At 35.3% G+C, this 20,000-nt stretch overlaps 2 long non-coding RNA genes across 7 annotated transcripts in view; one reads left to right on the top strand and one right to left on the bottom strand.

Annotated features, from left to right (window-relative positions):
* Positions 1–10,699, bottom strand: part of LOC106869856 (uncharacterized) — a 63,964-nt gene extending 53,265 nt beyond the window's left edge. For 5 of the 6 annotated variants that reach the window (XR_016241136.1, XR_016241137.1, XR_016241135.1 and 2 more), the window contains exons 1-2: positions 9,943–10,663; positions 8,880–9,142 (exon numbers count right to left, since the gene is read on the bottom strand). This is a non-coding gene — a long non-coding RNA (uncharacterized LOC106869856). Of the gene's footprint in view, positions 1–8,879; positions 9,143–9,942 lie in introns of all 6 variants that reach the window. The other variant, XR_001409446.3, reaches the window with a different exon arrangement.
* A 55-nt stretch (positions 10,700–10,754) lies between these two features.
* Positions 10,755–20,000, top strand: part of LOC128247305 (uncharacterized) — a 15,215-nt gene continuing 5,969 nt past the window's right edge. Inside the window, exon 1 of the long non-coding RNA XR_008263679.2 lies at positions 10,755–10,883. This is a non-coding gene — a long non-coding RNA (uncharacterized LOC128247305). The remainder of the gene's footprint in view (positions 10,884–20,000) is intronic.

Below are 20,000 nucleotides of genomic sequence, written 5' to 3' on the forward strand. Positions count from 1 at the left end.
ATAAATTTTAATATAACCTGGGTTATAACCTTAGAGTGTACTTTTCAAAATTCCCCTTCGGGTATCAGCTACCATATTTTATTATAGAGTAGAACTCCTGTTACTGAATGTAGTATATATGTGGAAATCCGCAAATAACCGTAGAATATAAGCAAAAAATACTTTGATACGAGAAGATGGATTGAACGGGCTGTTTCAAATCACTACGATTGTTTCATTGCATCATTATCAGCTGTTAATTGCAGAATGCTTCATATATTATACGCAATATTTTATCAATATAATCCAACAATAGCTGTATATACGCACATCCTCGGCTGAGCAGAGTCAAAGCACTGCCATATCATCTTTTATATTAATACAGCATTGTGTGTAATATATACATCAAATGCTGAGCAATTGTTTGGAAAAAGTATGGCGAATTGGAGGACAGACCTGACAGAATACGAAAGAAGTTTAGGGACAGTCGAAATAAGAAGGGGCATCTTTGTACTGTGCTTGATACCGCTAACACTGATTGTGAGGAACGCAAAAGCTGGGTATGTATTCAAAAGCCACTAGCAAAACGTCAACCATTTGATATTCATGGATGATCTCAAACTTTATGGCAAAGACGAAGCCCAAGTCAGTTCCCTCGTTGATACGGTGTATACCTTCAGTGCTGATATCAGAATGGAGTTCGGACTCAGAAAGTGTGGTGTGTTAGACTTGAAGAGAAGCAAAATCATAGGTATGGACGGGCTAACGATACCGTCAGGGGAGGTTATGAAGCAGATAGAAGAGACGGGCTATAAGTACTTGGGGATTTTAGAAATGGATAGATTGATGGAGAAAGAAATGACAGAAAATTTAAGGTGGAGTACTTGCGCAGACTGATCCTTAAGTCGAAATTAAATGGACGGAATAAGATCGAAGCTATCAACACCTAGGCGGTTTCACACCTTAGATATGGAGCAGGGATAATCGCATGAACAGTAGACAAACTTAACGGCTTAGGCAGAAAGACAAGGAAGTTGCTAACTAGATATTGGTCGCTTCACCCCAAAAGTGACACAGACAGACTGTATGTACCAAGAAAAAGAGGGGAGAGGACTTATTGGATGCGAACGCAGCATTAGTGCAGAAGAAAGCAACATAGCATGGTACGTAAAAAAGTGCCAGAGAACTGCTATCATTAGAAGTAAGAAGGTCAGACTTGTGTAGGATGAAAGATTGAAAAGATAAAGCACTATACAAGAAATTGAAAACGAATGAAACTGAAAATAGGTGGGTAAAGAAAAGAATGCATGGAAAATTTCATAGAGATGTTGAAGATAAGACAGACAGCGAAAAAAATGGCTGTAGATGACTAAAAGTGATTTAAAAAGGGGAAACGGAGGCTCTAATCTGTTCTGCCCAAGAGAAAGCTCTAAGAACAAATTACATAAAATACAGAATAGACAATACAACAGAAAGGGATAAGTGCAGAATTTGTGGACAAAACGGTGAAACCGTATGGCATATTACCAGCCAATGTACGCCACTAGCCCAGAAGGAATATAAGAGACGCTACGGCAATATTGCCAGACCTGTCCATTGGACACTTTGCCACAAGTATGGACTTCACAGAGCAAAAAATTGGTACGACCACAAACCTGAAGGCATCGTCGGAATTAGAAATGCAAAGATCCTATAGGTTTTATGATTCAGTGCGAACATGAGATAGAGAATAGGAAACCGGACATAGTCTTAATTGAGAAAGAAAACAAACTATGCTGGATTATAAATATAGCAGGCCCAGCTGGCAACAAGATATGTGATAAGGAAGAAAGAAAAGTCGAGAGATATAACAGATTAGCTTGGAAAGTTGTGGTCAATGAAAAATGTAGCTGTAGTACCAATAATTGTTGGGGCTCTGGGAACAGTGAGCAAAAATCTCGATAGGTACGTGGAGCAAATAGGGGCTGCAATGAGGGTAGAGCATTTGCAGAATATAGCACTGCTTGGAACTGCTCGAATACTCCGGAAGGTGCTCGAAAAATAAGAGGTGTTACTTTAGCTGACACTGTAGTACGTCTCCAGCGTTAGAAGCTGTGCAAAGGCAATGATGATGATGATGAAGATAATAATAATAATAATAATAATAATAATAATAATAATAATAATAATAATAATAATAATAATAATAATAATAATAATAATAATAATAAGAAGAAGAAGAAAAAGAAGAAGAAGAAGAAGAAGAAGAAGAAGAAGAAGAAGAAGAAGAAGAAGAAGAAGAAGAAGAAGAAGAAGAAGAAGAAGAAGAAGAAGAAGAAGGTTCAAAGTCTAGACAGTAACAAAAGACAGGAAAACAAACATATGCACAATAATAAATGTCGCTAAATACCAATCAAGAAATTAAGTTGATTTAATAGACTGTGTCCTTTACTACTTTATGTGATCTTGATTCAATGTTAGAATTCAATAATAATAAGATTTACCCTAAAAATTACTTAAGAGAATTTGATAAGCTATTATTCAGCGTTTGAATGAAAATGCATACATTATATCAGTAGTAATTCATGTTTAAAACGTCGGCACAAAATCACAGGAAAACGTTTGAAATACCTTGCCACACGCACGTAAAGTTATATTAATTTTCAATTGAATTTCTAATAGTATTATATATAGCTATCTATCAAAGTTATACGCCGTTTATCTTGGTATGAGATCACTATGTTGCGCACATATAGCGGTGATGCATGTGCTTGATGTACCTTTATCACAGAAATGGGTATGCGCGCGCGCGCGTACACATACATATATATATCTTAGGATTACTATTTTTCTCATAGTGTTTCTTTTGCCCATGTCGTCACTCTGTCGTATAGACGAAAGGCTTTCGTTACTGCCCTTGCTCTTCCGTTTTATATATTTTACAATCTTATTTGTTCGTTCTCGTCTTTCAAGTGTGCTCATTTATAACTCAACAGCTTCCATTGCTGACATCTCCAAATTGAACAATATTATCTGTGATTATCATTGGTCGATAAATGAAGCATTCAACGTGTCCACATCATCAATTGTGTGTTTCTGTTTTCCTGCTTTCCGTATGCTCCTTCGTCGTCCACCTTGCCACACTTTATGATATATATATATATATATATATATATATATACATGTGTATATACGTGTATAAGAGATGACCACTAGGTGGACATAATAATTACATGTCTGTATATATATATATATATATATATATATATATATATATATATATGTATATATATATACATATGTAAATGCATGTGTATATATTTATATATATATGTAGATATACATATATATATACATATATATATGTATATATATATACATTTATATATATACATAAGTATTTATATGTGCAAATGTATATAGACACGCATACATATTTTTTTTATATATAGGCGTAGGAGTGGCTGTGTAGTAAGAAGCTTGCGTCCCAACCATATGGTTCCGGGTCAGTCCCACTGTTTGGCACCTTGGGCAAGTGCTTTTACTATAGCCTCGGGCCCACCAAAAGCCTTGTGAGTGGATTTGGTAGACGAAAACTGAAAGAAGCCCGTCGTATATACATATGCATGTGTGTGTATATGTTTGTGTTTCTGTGTTTATCCCCCAACATCGCTTGACAACCGATGCTGGTGTGTTTACGTCCCCGTAACTTAGCGGTTCGGCAAAAAAGACCGATAGAATAAGTACTAGGCTTACAAAGAATAAGTCCTGGGGTCGATATGTTCGACTAAATGGCTGTGCTCCAGCATGGCCGCAGTCAAATGACGTAAAAGAGTACATATATATATATACATACATATATATATATATATATATATATATATATATATATATATATATATGCGAGTAAAAATAAATACAAAAAAAGGGGTTTTGTATGATTGTGTATAGAGGAATATATTATTTTGTTTAAAAGAGTTCCAACACTGTCTGTTTTTTATGTTTTATTTATATTCCTACAAAACCAATGTGGGATATAGAATTTGGAATATACAATATATAATATAAAATTAAAATGGATGGTACTATGAAATAAAATATTGAGTGTTCAATATAAAGGATTAAATATATAAAGGTGAATGCGTATTTTCTATACCTTATGGTAGTTCATCATGGGTGGTATATATATATATATATATATATATATATATATATATATATATATATATATATATATATATATATATATATATATATTTATATACACATATATATATATACACACATATATATATATATATATATATATATATATATATATATAAATGTGGTCATGTTTGAATATGAATACATGGATACATACGTTTGTATCTATCTATCTATCTATCTATATATATATCTAACTATCTAGCAATCTATCTTCGTATCTCTTTCTGTCCATATATGTGTGTGCCTTGCATACGTTCTGATATTCCGTTGCGATCATATTCCTTGGAGATACTCATTGCTACACGCTTCACTAATCCTTATCCCTAAGCCTGATCACCTTCCCCACCATTTCACTTAAATAGGCGCTCAGAGGTTTAAGCTGTTCCCTCTTTCTATCTCTCAAAATTTCCTAAAATCCTCTGTCCTGTCTCCCCATGTTTCGCCTTCCCCTCTCCATTTTTTCTCCTCTTCATTTTAACCTTCAACCCCTGCTCTTCAAGGCCTATTTTCTCCTCATCCTTCATGTATATATAGAATCGTTTGTCTTTCTTACTCGCCTTTTCCTTATCCTACTCTGTGTACCTATCTATCTGCATGTCTGTATGCATGTTTGCAACTTTGTATACATTCAAGCATGCATATATTCATATAAACATACATACATCATACATACATATATCATACATAAGTACATTCAGAAATATAAGTAGACGGAAAAGTTCAAGTGTGCGCGCGTTTGCGAGTGCGTGTGTACGTGTCTACAAATATCTTCTCCATTTTCCTGGGTCACGTCTCGCTCCACTAACAACGTTTTTGAATGAATTTACTTCTTTACTTCCTCTAGAAATTTTACTGACACCACCACCAGCAGTAACGCCGCCCTACGACAACTACAATCTTCATAGCTGTTGTCGCTAATGTCGCTAATGTCTCCCCGATTGATGTCAGTCCGATCTCCAACACCAACATCAACTTACCTAATATTGGTTTCATTGACCCCAGTGCTCAGCTGGTACTTATTTTCCCGACCACAAAAGGATGAAAGGCAAGCCGACTTCGACGGAATTGACCTTTTATTAATATTCCAGAAAATAAGCTTTCGTTCTTCTGAAGGCCTAAGTTACAAAATTGAGACGAATAGAAATAATGTTGATATTGGGCGATGGAAGGGAAAAAGAACGTACAGCAAAATAATTGTATAGATAGATAGATAGATAGATAGATAGATAGATAGATAGATAGATACTGAGAGAGGGAGTGATGGATATATACTGTAAAATAAACAAGAAAATGGAGATAGATAAATAGATAGAATGGTCGAAGAAATAAAAATATATGGAGCTAAATAAACAGATGGAATGGTCAAAGAGGTATGTAGATAGAAGGTTATTTTTATCAATATTTTGAGCTGGCAGAATCATTAGCACACCAAGCAAAATGCTTAGCGGCATTTCGTTCGTTTTTACATTCTGAGTTCAAATTCCGCCGAGGTTAATTTAACCTTTCATTCTTTCGAGGTCGATAAAATAATTACCAGTGAAGCACTGGGGTCGTTGTAATCGATTTCCCCCTTACCTCGAAGTTGCTGGCTTTGTGCCAAAATTCGAACCCAATATTTCGTATCACATTTTGTAAATAATGACGCCGCTTGTTACAAGTTTCCAAGAGGTCTGTCACTGGTTCACAATATCTTTGTCCGCATGAACGAAAATGAAAAGTCTAATGCAAGTAATTTAGATTACCATCTTCTTCGGTCTTCTCGAAGATGCTTATGTACTAAATCGGTGAATCGAAGAAACGTTGGACGAAACACCTGCTGTATTCATTCCGGCTATTTGCCGTCTGAGTTCAAATTCTGCCAAGGTGTACTTCAATTTTGATCATATCGAGGCTAAATCAATCAAGTAATAGCCTCACCTAGTAATATGGTGAACTGTATCAACCTTGAGCGAGATGTCTTGTTGCATTTGTTCCGGTTCATTGTATTGTGTTTAAATTTCACCGTGGCTTACCAATCTCAACGAAATGATTTGTAACCCCTATTTTCAGAGCTGTAGCTAGAAGCACTTACCATTAAAGGTGCAATGGCCCAGTGGTTAAGGCAGTGGACTCGCAGTCATAGGATCGCAGTTTCGATTCCCAGATTGGGCGTTGTGAGTGTTTATCGAACGAAAACACCTAAAGTTCCACGAGGCTCCGACAGGAGGCGGTGGTGAACCCTGCTGTACTCTTTCACCACAACTTTCTCTCACTCTTTCTTCTTGTTTCTGTTTACTTGTATTTACCTATGTGGGTGTCACACTGAATCTCCCCGAGAACTATGTTAAGGGTACACGTGTCTGTGGAGTGCTCAGCCACTTGCATGTTAATTTCACGAGCAGGCTGTTCCGTTGATTGGATTAACTGGAACCCACGTCGTCGTAAGCGACAGAGTGCCACAACTTAGCATTAGATCGATATGCAGCACCTAGAGCAAAGAGATAAGTGGTGATTGTGCTGCTACTGCTGCTGCTGCTGTTTACATTGTTTGTTGAGACATACACTCGTGCGCACACAAACACATTCACACAAACACACACGCATAAACACACATACATTCATAAAAGCTTTCACTTTCTTCTCAAATAGGCCGACGTTTAAATTCAAATCATTTTGTAATTGTGGATATGTTGAATCTTATGTCATTAATATATCTATCTCTAAAATACATATATGTCATCGTTTGAAACAATAATTTTTCTATGCTTGCAAGCGTCTGAAAGAATTTGTTGAGGCAGATTTTCTGCAAACGGATGCCCTTCTTGTCGCCAACCACCACCCTTTCCCATGCAAGGTAATATATCACCATGGGCGGACATTTTTTTTTTCGAAAGACAGGAAATATACGACACCACGTAATGAGAGTGACGTTCATTTACAACTATAGTATGATGTCAAGACAAAAACTCACACGCGCGCATACACCCTCATAAATACAAATATATGTATAAATACACACATACATTTATACACAGGACGGGCTTCTTTCCATCTACCAAATCAACTCCAAATATCCATGCAGTGAGTTGTGTTTGATGTATACTTCAGAAGTCCACTTTCCAACCATGTTGGTGGGGAGCAGTGTATCGATCAGTCGATCGATAGAAAGTTAAGAAGAAATGAATAAGTAATGAATAGAAACCTAAACATTTTAACATCTTTATGACCAGGTGGTTAGGATAATTTGGGAAATTTTAGATGTTATTTTTGTAGTGTTTTAGACAAAATTTTACAAGCTTAATAATTGATGTATACTCTTTAATAAATTTTGATTGATTTCTTTCAGAAGTTAATTCCGAAGCGCAGAAATCCTTAATTTCAAACATGAAAGAAAAAAAAAAAATATGCGTTTACTTCTTTTGCATGAATTCAAGCTTGGAAATAATGCTTCCCAAAGAACCGCCAATATCAACGGAGCATGGGGGTAAAGGGTCCACTATTGATCGGGCGGTAAGACGGTGGCTTGAGAGATTCCGCAGTGAGATTAAGAGCCTTAAAGGTCAATAAGGTAGAGGGCGCCTATCCACCCTTGAAGATCAGCATTTGAAAATAGTACACCTAACCAGAGCATTACATGGAAAGTTTAGTGTAAGCAACTGGAAGAAATGCATGTTTACTTGAACAAAAGGAGACCTTCACTTGTTAATCGACGTGGTCTAATTCTGCTCTACGACAATGCTCGACCGCACGTTTCCAGAATGACATTTCAGAAGCTCACAAACTTGTAATACAAGATTTCGCCACATATTCTATATTCTCCTGATCTTTCACCCACTGACTACCACTTTTCCAAGCATCTAGACAATTATTTTTAAGGCAAAACACCTTCCGTACCAAAACCAATGTCGAAGCTGAATTCAAGATTTGCTTGGCATCAAAATCTTTGGATTTTATCGAAGAGGCATAAATGACCTTGTTAATCTATGGGGAAAATGCATAGCTCTTCAGGGATCTTATTTTGAATAATTAAACTTTTGTACAGTTGTTTTTGAAGAATATAGGCTTATTTTTAAAATCAGCCATTATTTTCCGAACAACCTAATACATGTAAAAATGAGAAGGAAAACCTTTAAGTTTATCAATAACAAAGAACTGTGAGAGTTCTACATGAACTATCAGGACATTGATTGAGGTGGTGGAAATGGAAAACGCTTAAATATTGCAGAGAATAGGAGGATACTATAAGTTATTCATTTTGGGCAGAGGTGAGGGCAGGAATTGCTTTTTATTTTGTTTTAAATATGTTTTACTAGTAATGGTTGTATATTTATTTATCCATGTCATAAGATCAAACTTAACGAAATACAAGTTGTCATTTCTCTTCCGTTGTCTAATAGTTTTGTATACATTTAAAATAATAATAAAAATATAAAATGAAATTACGAAAACAAAAGCAACACCAACAAATAAACTATAACAAAAAAAAATAAATATAACAAAATATTATTTTAGAAAAAAAAAATTACAAAAGAACCGTAGAACAAATAAGCAAGTAAAAATTACGGTTATTTTTCAAAAGAATTAGATACAGTAATTTAAAAAAAAAAGACAAAATTTGATATTTTCTCAAGAAAATCAGCTTATATTCCTACGACTTTGCGGCCAACTCTTGGACAGATTGTTCCCAAAGCTCTCTATAAGCAGTACAAATCTGTATTGTCTATTCCGATTACCTTCTTTCTTTGTTTCTTTCTTTCACCCCTTCTTCATTTCTCTTTTTCTCTCTTTCGATCTTTCTCTCTTATTTCCTCGTTCAGCGTCTTCTGTCCTCTCTGTCTTCAATTCTTTCTTTCACTTTACACTCCAATCCCTTTCCGTTCCATCGCACTCTTTTCTTTTCTTCTTTTGGCTTTTATTCTTGTTGTTGTTGTTGTTGTTCTTTTTAATACTTAAAATGGATTTAAAGATTTACCCTTGCCAACTTTTACTTTGATATCTGGAAACAATATACAAAAAAATTTATTTACTTACACACATATATACATATGTGTGTATATGTATGTGTATGTAAACACACACACACACACACACGCGCACACATACACACAAGCATACATGTATTTTGTCGTTATGCTTACATGAATACATAAATCTTCACATAATATACACAAAATTTTTAAAAATTCACTATATATATAAATATATATACTCAAACACTAGGTATAATCGCTGTATCATCCATTTATATGCTTACATGCGTACATACATACATATATAGATTTAAAAGTACACACACATACACACATACACACATATATATATACGCTAAAAATACATTTTATAATACGTAGATATAAAATTTATAAATACGAAAATGCTTAAAAATTTCGCCAGGCACCAAAGCGACTTAACGGGCGTTCTACTAAACCAAAATATTGTTTAAGCATTTGGAATGTTTGGATTTGAAATGTAGGTTTCGCGTTCTTTGTTTGTTAATCTGTTTAGATATTGACTTTTTGCTCATCTTTTCGCTTGCATATGATGATGCTGTGATCGTCGTCATTGTTATTATCATTATTATTATTATTATTATTATTATTATTATTATTATTATTATTATTATTATTATTGTTCATTTTAACTATGAGGTATGTGGAAGTCATTCATTAGATATGCATCTTTAAATGTATGTATGTATCTATGTAAACTCATTGTGACATCTTCATGAAGCGATTAAATGAAAGTTATCTAAAAAAAAAAAAGAAAAAAGAGACTTCAGCCTCCGCCCGTACGTACATCGAGTTCTTTAACATAGAAAGTTAATGAAGTGGTCATCAGATACTGTCTTCGCTGCTGCTCGATAGCTTACCACCATTGAGTTAAACAATCCAGCAATGGTGTCTTTATGTTTGTTGAACCGGCTAGAAACAGCTGTCAAACTTCCCTCAAATTCTATCCTATCTTCAAAAGAAGAAAATATTGGATAATCTGGTCCTAGATTCATTAAATCTGAACAAAGATAACATGAGCATAACTGAGGCATCTTTGATTACAGATTTGTTCGAACATCGCTGGGATGAGGTTAAATAAAATCAACAGGGACTACAATAGCAGCAACAACAATGGAGCTGGTTTATTTGGTTGAGAAACTGAAGTGAAAAGCAATAACGTCACAAAGTGAAACTGCTAAAACTAGTCGTTTCGAAATTCGAAACACTTCTGGACCTAGTTATTTCCTTAATTAATTTAATATTGAATATCAAAAGCACAGTTTTCAATACTTTGTTTAGATTTATAGTTGGTATTATTCACATTTTGCTAAAAATTACAATTTTAATATGTTTGTTGTGCGATGTTAAGAAACCACAGGCGTAAAAAACAATCCCAGTGAACTGCACTCTGCAATACGTTTTCTATTCACTGTATGAACACCAATATTATCCTTAATGAAGGGTTAATAAAGTTAACAGTTTCGGCCTCGAGCAATGTCGAGATCTGTGCTTAATATAAGGAAAATCTAGTGTAATAGGAACTGCAATGTGACGATATGCAGCTTTACATGTATGTATGTATATATGTATGTAAACTTATTGTGACGTAATGTGACGTTATGTTTCCTGAGAACTGAAGCTGGAAGCAATTTTTAATTCCATATGAGCTCATGTATACTGTTAGTTTTAATAAATAGAAAGGCATGAATGCTACGAAACAGTATTACAAGATACACTCTTATATATGTATGTATGCATATTGATTTCTTAAACATAAATTTACGTAAGAGGAGAATGAGTTTGTGTGACATACGTGCATTTATCAAGAATATTAATTAGCAGCATAAATGAAATTGAATAGTTTTTAACTAGGAGTCGAAACCGGATGTTAAACTCAGCACGCAGATAAATTGTTCTGCGATGTCGGCAGAGACTTACTTAATATATCAACGTTAATAATACAACTGCCATTACAGCTGCTTCTGTAAGCGCTACTAATCAGAAACAAATAAAAGATTTAATTGAAAGCAATAAACACTAATAAAGTAGCCATTTGATGAAGCAGCAAGAATGATGTTGAATTATTCACCGTAATTACCCAATTAAAAAAATTAACCGCGAATTAATTTGTACAACATGGCATGCACTGCATCGGAATAATACGTGCCAAGAAAATAATCACTCGGCATATTTAGTTTCTAACGAGTCTCTGCTAACAGTAAATTAGTTTCTGAATTAATACTTTCGAAAAATAAATAAATAAAGCATTTTTTGTTGGAAGAAGTATATAATGAAGCTAAAACGCTTGACTACAAGGGCTTCTAAATTTATTTAAAAAGAAAGGGACTAGGAATATATTAATAAATCTTCTTGAAAAATTGCAGATAGTACTGATTTTAATATTTATTTCTTAAAATAGGCGGTGACTCGGCAGAACCATTAGCACGTCGGGCAAAACCCTTAGCAGGATTTCTTACGTTCTGAGATCGCATTCCATCAAAGTCGAATTTGCTTTTCATCCTTTCGGAGTCGATAAAATAATCGTCAGTTGAGAGCTGGTATTGATGTAACCGACTTACTCACTCCTCCATAATTGCTGACCTTGTGCCAATATGTAAACCTTTTAGTTTCTTTTCGTCATCAGTTTGCTTTTATTGTTAGTGCCCATAAGCCTCAGATCAGCCTAGGCCGAGCAGATCAACGTACAAAGCCCTACAAACTGCGATTATTCCGTCTTTTCTTTGCTTCATTTTTTATTTTTATTTTGGCAAGCTACGTGCGTCCAAGACAAAATTATTCAATGTGTTATTACATTTTTAAGGTACCATTTGGAGGCAATTCGGTTGCTATTCTTAATGGGTTATGATCGATTGCCATGTATATCTCAGATTATTTCAAAAAAATTTATTGCACAGGCTGAAATATTTGTGTAGTTAACAAGTTTAGTGTTTTAGATTCAGTTTTACTGCACGACTCCTTGGTGAAGTAATTTCTACTATAGCCCCGGGATGACCAATGCCTTACGAGGGAATTTGGTTGACGGAAACTGAGTGGAAGCCCGTCGTGTATATGTGCGTATCAGTGGCGGCTCGTGTATAGGAACTGCGGAACTGCAGCACCTCCTATTTTCACTCAATGTTATCGATAGCATTCAATATAATGAGTCCTTTTTTCTTTAATTCTTTCTTTATACTTGTACACTATATAGTCCTTAAGCTTAATGTCAGCAGCCATCCCCTAGTTTATGATAAAAATACAAACATCCTTGTATAGAACTGTGCACTTCACAGTTCCAGCGATACAGTGTTTGGCTGTTGTGCGCATGCTCACATGTCCGAGATAGGAAGCTTCACATTGTGGAGAGAGAAAGCATTGAGTGAACGACAGTGCCGGGTGAAAAGTAGTGTTTCTTTTTGACTCCGCGTGTGTTGTGCTTAAAAACGTGTTTTATATTCTTGAATGTGATAAAGTGTAGAATTAGATTATTATCCTGCTTCCAACTTCAGTTTTGTTGCCAGGATTTGAAAAATAGGGCACATTTCCCCTCCTTATTTTGTGATTTAGTGGGGATTTTTGAAAAACAAGGGGAAATTCGCGGCAATTTTCTGTGAACAAATTAAACACACTACCCGGCAGTGGATAAAACGCGAACCGATCAAGTTTATGTATAAATTTTCTTTTTATATGTTTGTCTCCTTTTACACAATATTAAAATAACGGCTAAAATTTTTCTGAAGCAGCACTCTCATTAATTTTATCTACGAGCCACCACTGGTGCGCATATATATTTGTGTATATATATGTGTGTGTATGTGTGTATGTGTGTGTAAATATATGTATGTGCAAAGAGGGTATGTGTTGCTTTGTCCAAGTGCCACTTGATTGGGTGTTGGTTTGTTTTCGGCCCCCTAAGTACCACACTTATAAAATAATACTGGAATCCATTCGTAATAAATTTTTCAAAGCACTGCCATAGCATGACTGCAGTCAGTTGACTAATACAAATAAAAGAAAGAATAGACATTTCCAACGTTTATGACATCTGACCTAAGGACGAACAGACACAGAATTGTATTGAGGAAGCATTGTACAACAAAAAAATCGACACTGTAGAATCGCAAAGTGGTTTCGGTTCAATTCCGCTTCTTTTGTTTACTTACAACACTAATATTCTTGGGAAAGGTATGAAAACCAAGACTATTCCAATTCTTCTTTCTTAAATGTACAGAACCGTGTTGCAGGTCAAAAGTAACCATTATTTTATTTCCTCTTGATATATCCACTTGAATAGTTACGAAGGGATTGTTGGTGCCACCATATGAGAATTTTTTTTCTTGGCCTCTTCACGCAGCACATTTCAACAGACAGTGAGAGAAAAGAGGTGTGAAAGAGAGATAGGCATCGATACCAGACATCAATATATGACTTGTACTTTCTCTATCGACTTAGAACTGGTGAAAGTCAAAATTATGTTCGGCAGGATTTGAACGTGTAGCGCCGAGTTCCTGAACAAGTACTGCAAAGGAATCTATCCAGCGCTCTGACGATTCGGTTGAAAAGCCAGCTTACTATTGTTATAATTCAAATGCTACTGCAAGAAGGAAAGACAGTAGAATAAATTAAGTAGAGATAGTAACAAGCATTACAATATTTAGTCTTTTATCTCTCACAATTAACTTACAACTAGCTTAATTTCAATTATTTTTATCGTGAATCTAATATAGATTTTCTTTTTTTGTCTTTTTTCACTCTCTCCCTTTTTTTGTTTTTCCTTTTGCATATACACAAAGCCTCAGATTGCTTTGAAAGACAAAAGTAAGAATATGATTTCCCTTATAATTCTACGTAAATAAAGTGAGATGGTTACAACTGGGAATCTTGTGACTGTCAATTTATTAATGTTCGAAGATAAAGGTTAAAAACATTATTAGCCTAGATGCAATTTCAACTGAGATACGATACACTGGAGAGACGAATCTTGTAGTGTTAGATTCATATATCTTTTGTGAAGATGCTTGTTAGATGGTATTTACCAATTAGCAGAGTCACATGATATTGTCAATGTGGAATTAAATACGACATATACAATCGTTTCTATTATCATAATATAATTACAACTCAATTGCTTGGTTACATCTGATATCGAAGTAATATCTCAAAATATAACAATGATTTCTGTGAAAGCTATTGCATACCATATTACCACTACAAGAGATATAAAGCATTATGTCTCAAGCCCCTGATGGATTTATGGATGAGAATATTGAAACGCGTTGCATTCATATATTCACTAGAGAAATAGATATTATAAAGACATATAGGAATGGGTGCTGAAAAGTTCCTGGCTTTGGGTAAAAGAAAATACAGGAGGATCAGCTAATTATGATTTTATTGAACACATTTCCCTCTCAGATTCACACACTTTTTCCAGCGGTCATTCAGTTTTTCTAAGCCCTGTAGAAGAACTCGGAAGGTTGTGGTTCCAACCAGGTCTTTTGCGATATCCTTAAAACCTGGAAGATTCAGCACCCGATCGTATGCCCATGTACGTGTGCTTTTGGTATTTTGGTCTGGTCGAAGGAACTAATCCTATAGTCTTCGCAGGCTTTCTATAACAACAGGAATGTATCTTTTAGCAGATTAAACAAAGGACTTCATAAGCAAGAGTTTATAGCAATAAAAGATTAAGATAATTATGTTATGAGACAAAGTGAAATAACTTGATGCAGATACATCTAAACGAACGCCAAACGCATACATATATATTTGTGCGTATAAGTATATATGCACAGACACAGACAGGCGCACATACACACTGATATGCACACACATACACACATACCGACCCATTCCCGCACACACACAACACACGCATACCGACCCATCCACACATACATTAACGCGCACGCGCGCACACATACACAAACACACACACACACACGCATTTATGATCAGATTTATATTGTGTCGGCGCTTGAGGTTTCACAAACTCATGAAACCTCAGTTGCTGATGTTCATTAGGGACGATAATAAATAAATTTTACACTCAAGTGTCTATATCATTTCATAGTTTTCCCGTTCGTTATTACTAAAGCGTATGTATGTATGTATGTATGTATAACAAGATCGCTAATGAAACGTTTCATGGATAACTATATATAATGCTATTAGAAATTCAATTGAAAATTAATATAACTGTACATGCGTGTGGCAAGGTATTTCAAACGTTTTCCTGTGATTTTGTGCCGACGTTTTAAACATGAATTACTACTGATATAATGTATGCATTTTCATTCAAACGCTGAATAATAGCTTATCAAATTCTCTTAAGTAATTTTTAGGGTAAATCTTATTATTATTGAATTCTAACATTGAATCAAGATCACATAAAGTAGTAAAGGACACAGTCTATTAAATCAACTTAATTTCTTGATAGGTATTTAGCGACATTTATTATTGTGCATATGTTTGTTTTCCTGTCTTTTGTTACTGTCTAGACGTTGAACCTTCTTCTTCTTCTTCTTCTTCTTCTTCTTCTTCTTCTTCTTCTTCTTCTTTGGTAGTATGATTTCTTGTTTGTATTTGTTAGTTTCCTTGAATACTGAAAACAGTTTTTTGTTTTGCTCGTGTTTTGTGGCTATTTGTATTAGTTTTCCTTGCTTCTGAAGTAGGTATTTTTGCAGTCCGATGGTGGTTATTTTATAATAGTTTTTCAGCTGTATAAGGCTTCTCCCACCTTCTGTACGTTGTATATATAGCCTTTCTATGTCAGATTTTGGGTGGTGCATCCTAGATCCTGTCATTATTTTTCTTGTTTTCCTGTCTATTTTCATTAGTTCGTTTAGTGTTCAGTTAAGGATATTGTAGCTGTAACTTATAACTGGGACGGCTAAAGTGTTAATACCTATTATCTTGTTTTTAGCATCGAGCTCTGTTTTTAGCGTCGAGCTCTGTTTTTAGTATTGATCTAACTCGTCTATAGTACTCTTTCTTTATTTTTTCTTTCATTTGTGTGTGTTGTATCCTATCTAGTTCATTGATTCCTAAATATTTGTATGGCTGGCTTTCGTCTAATTCTCTTATTTCATTGGCTTTATGTAGTTTGATGTTGCTACTCTTAACTAGTTTTCCGCTTTTCAGGGTTGCTTTGGTACATTTTTCTAATCCAAATCTCATATCTATTTCTTTGGTAAATCCATGTACTGTCTGTAGTAGTGTTTCTAGCTGTTTATCATTTGTAGCGTATAATTTTAGGTCATCCATATATAAAAGGTGGCTGATTGTTTTGCCGTAACATTTGTATCCACATCCAGTTCTATTTAGCAATTCAGTTAAAGGTGTGAGTGCCAGGCAGAACAGGAGTGGAGAGAGCGTGTCTCCCTGGAATATTCGTCTTTGGTTTTCACGAGTCCCTCTTTTGTTCGGAGCTGTAGCACTGTCTGCCATTTATTCATTGAGTGCCTTATGTATTTTATAATTATTGGTGCCACCTTGTTTATGGCTAGTGTTTCGAGGATCCACGTGTGGGGAACATTATTAAAAGCCTTTCGGTAGTCGATCCAGGCCATACTGTGGCCTTTCTTCTTTCTGTGGCTGTCGTCAGTTATGGCCTTATTGATCATTAATTGATCTTTACAGCCGTATGAGCCCTTGCAGCATCCCTTCTGCTCTTCTGGAAACAGGTTGTTTTCTTCCAGGTGCTTACTCAATCTTTGCGATATTATTGCAGTAAAGGCTTTGTAGATTGTAGGGAGACAGGTTATAGGTCTGTAGTTTTGTGGTTTTTCTGTTTCTGTGGATTTAGGAATTAGGCTGGTTTTCCCTTTCCTGAGCCATTCAGACATTGTCTCTGGCTCTGCTAGTATGTCGTTAAAGTTTTCAGCCAGTTTTTTATGCATTCCTGTCAGATATCTTAACCAGAAGTTGGGGATCTTGTGGTGCCCAGGTGTCTTCCAGTTGCTTAGTCTTTGCAGTGCCTTGGTGCCCTCTTCAGTTGTTATAGGGGTCCAGAGTTGCTCAGGTGCTAAATTCGTTGTGTTAATAGTCCTTTTCTGAGGTTGTTCCTTCACCGAACATATTTCTTTCCAAAATTCTTCCACTTCTTCTGCTGTTGGTGCGGCAGTAACGTCCATTTTATTTTTGCCAAGTTCTTGGTAGAATTTTTTTGGTTTGGATTTGAACTGTTTGTTTTGTTCAAAGAAATGTTGGCGTTTCTAATATCGGCGGATCATTTGTGCCTTGGCAAGGCCATCTTGCTTTAGCTTTTCTTTTACCTCAGGTAAATATTTTTCTGCAATGTTGTATTTGCACAGTATTTTTGTTTTCTTCTTGTTACTTAGTAGTGTTGATTGTCTACTAATTTCGTTAAGAATCGACAGATCTTTTCTCTTTTTTAAAATTTTGTTTTGGATATTATTTATCCACAAGGTTTGTTTGGGTGGTGGTACTCCTGTTTGGTTGGGTTTGAGGGAGTATCCTGCTTCTTTTGTGGCTAGAGTGGCTGCTGCATATATTATGTTATTTTTCTCAGTGATATTGCCATTTGTTTCTGTGGCTATTATTTCCGTGACGGCTAGGTTCATGCTATTTATTATTGATGTTGTTTTACTGTCTATTTTGATTTTTGGGGGGTATAACTTGTGGTCCATTCTAAGATCTGTGGTTTTCAGTTCTTTGATTATTCTCATTTTTATAGTATCATAATCATTAGGTTCCCCTACACAGTTTCCAGATTTTAGATTTGTTTCGCCTTCCTTTTCGTTCATGTTTGTCTGTGGTATTCTGGATTGGTACACTTTGTACATTATTATACATCCCACTGGCCTGGGTTTGTTGTTTCTTGTTTACTTCATTTTTGTTGGGAATGTTACGTTTGTCTTCGTGTTTTACTGTGTCAGTGTTTATATTATTATTTGGCATTGTTGTGTGGCTACTATCTAGATTTTCCTGACGTATTTTTCCTTTTAATTGTTCTATTTCTATTTCTAATATTTTTTTGCCTTGAGAATATATATTTGTATGTTAGCTAGTTTATTAGGGTTCATTGTTGTATCCAGGTCTTTATTTAGGTTATTTTTCCTCCATATTCTATCTGTATGTGTTGTTGAGTTTTCGTTCTTTGGGTAGAGCATTGTTGTAAAATATGCGTGTAGGATTGAAATATATTTCTCACGTGTCCATTTATGTCTTTTTGGTTTTATTTGCGGGACATGAAGAACAAAGTCTGGTCCTTCATTTTGACGGTCATCGTTTTCGTAGGGTACCGGTCCGTTCATTTCTGTTGTCAGATTGTTTTGCACGTGTAGTTTTTCGTACTTTTTGTATAACAAGTTTAAAGTACGCACTTCCCGATTGTTATTCTTGGGTTGAATAATACCGGTATTATTTAATTTATTTGTAATTTTTTTGTACATGGTGTTTGGGGCCGGAGATGGTCTGGTGTCGATGGATCGTAATTTATCAAGCGTGTTTACATGTGCTGTGCGAGCAGTGGAGATGATATCCAGTTAAAATACATCATTTCATTTGGAAAATAGAAATAAATTTCAATGAGTATTACTTACTCGGATATAGTCCAGCCCTTTGTCAGTTATTTTTGGCTCCATGCGATGTCTCTATTTCCGATGTTTTGGGATAAATTTCGGCGCAGTGTTTTATCGCTCTCACATGCTAAACGTCCTCTGTTCTCTCCTTAAACGTCCCCTCGGGTTATACTATGTATTGAAAACAGTGATTTTTTTTCTTTTTCGTTACATTAATCAAGGACTTAAAACTTAGATGTGAGCAATTTTTCTAAGAACATGAGCTGTTCCAAGAATGTCTGACATGTGGGGAGCACTCCTCTGTCCGTCTTGATGTCTATTGCAGGAGAAACAAATCAACTGATAATTGGTACCGACTTTTAGCTCTGCTGATGGACATCTCATTCTTAATATATCTACTTTTAATTCAGCACATTTTGTGATCTAATCTACTTCTTTGTCTGGAAAAGTTTTGTCTGAATTGCACTATTCCGAAACACTTTCCTTTCTCCTGTATCTGATCTACGGTGGTAAATCATGTCATATGTCTGAATGTCAAAATTCCATGGAAACTTTGGTTTACCAGCTTTCATTTAGAGTCCTTGACACAGCCTCGAAATAAACAACAAGAACAGTATAGTCATGCACCTAAATATAACACTTGCACCTACAAATGTCATTGTCAAAGAAGAGAACATGCGTCGCATAGGTTGATATACATACACACACACACACACACACACACACACACACACACACACACACACACACGCACATATATATATATATATATACGCATATATATATGTATATATATATATATATACATATGTATATGTATATATGTGTGTTTGTGTGTATGTGTGTGTATATACATACACATACATACACATATATATATATCCAGTGCAAATGCACTTTGTACGTGTCTATGTATTTCTCGGAGTAGACGCGTGCATGTATTATCTAATAGATAGATGCAGTATATACAATATATTTTAACAAAACCTGATTGTTACCCCCACTGCCTCCACAGAGCCGACCATTCCCCTTCGCTTCCTGATTGCTGAGTAAAAGATCGGCAGTGGGGAGTTCCTGCAGAGAACATACTCCCTCGTTTCATTTCATCACTTCGCACTTACTCTTATTGATGGAATGTAGATATTTCTTGTCTAATTTTTAATAACACATCTTTATTTTTTCAACCCCTAATATTTGACATGTTTAGCTATATAGATGCTGGGAGCATGATTTTTAGTTAGGTTGGAAATCGTCGGGCAAGGTGAATGGTTTGGTGCTGAAAAGGGGTGGGTAGTTATATCTATATGTATGTATGCATGTA

The sequence above is a fragment of the Octopus bimaculoides genome, chromosome 3 (genome assembly GCF_046866305.1).
Source record: "Octopus bimaculoides isolate indiv1 chromosome 3, ASM4686630v1, whole genome shotgun sequence".
Lineage (NCBI taxonomy): Eukaryota > Metazoa > Mollusca > Cephalopoda > Octopoda > Octopodidae > Octopus > Octopus bimaculoides.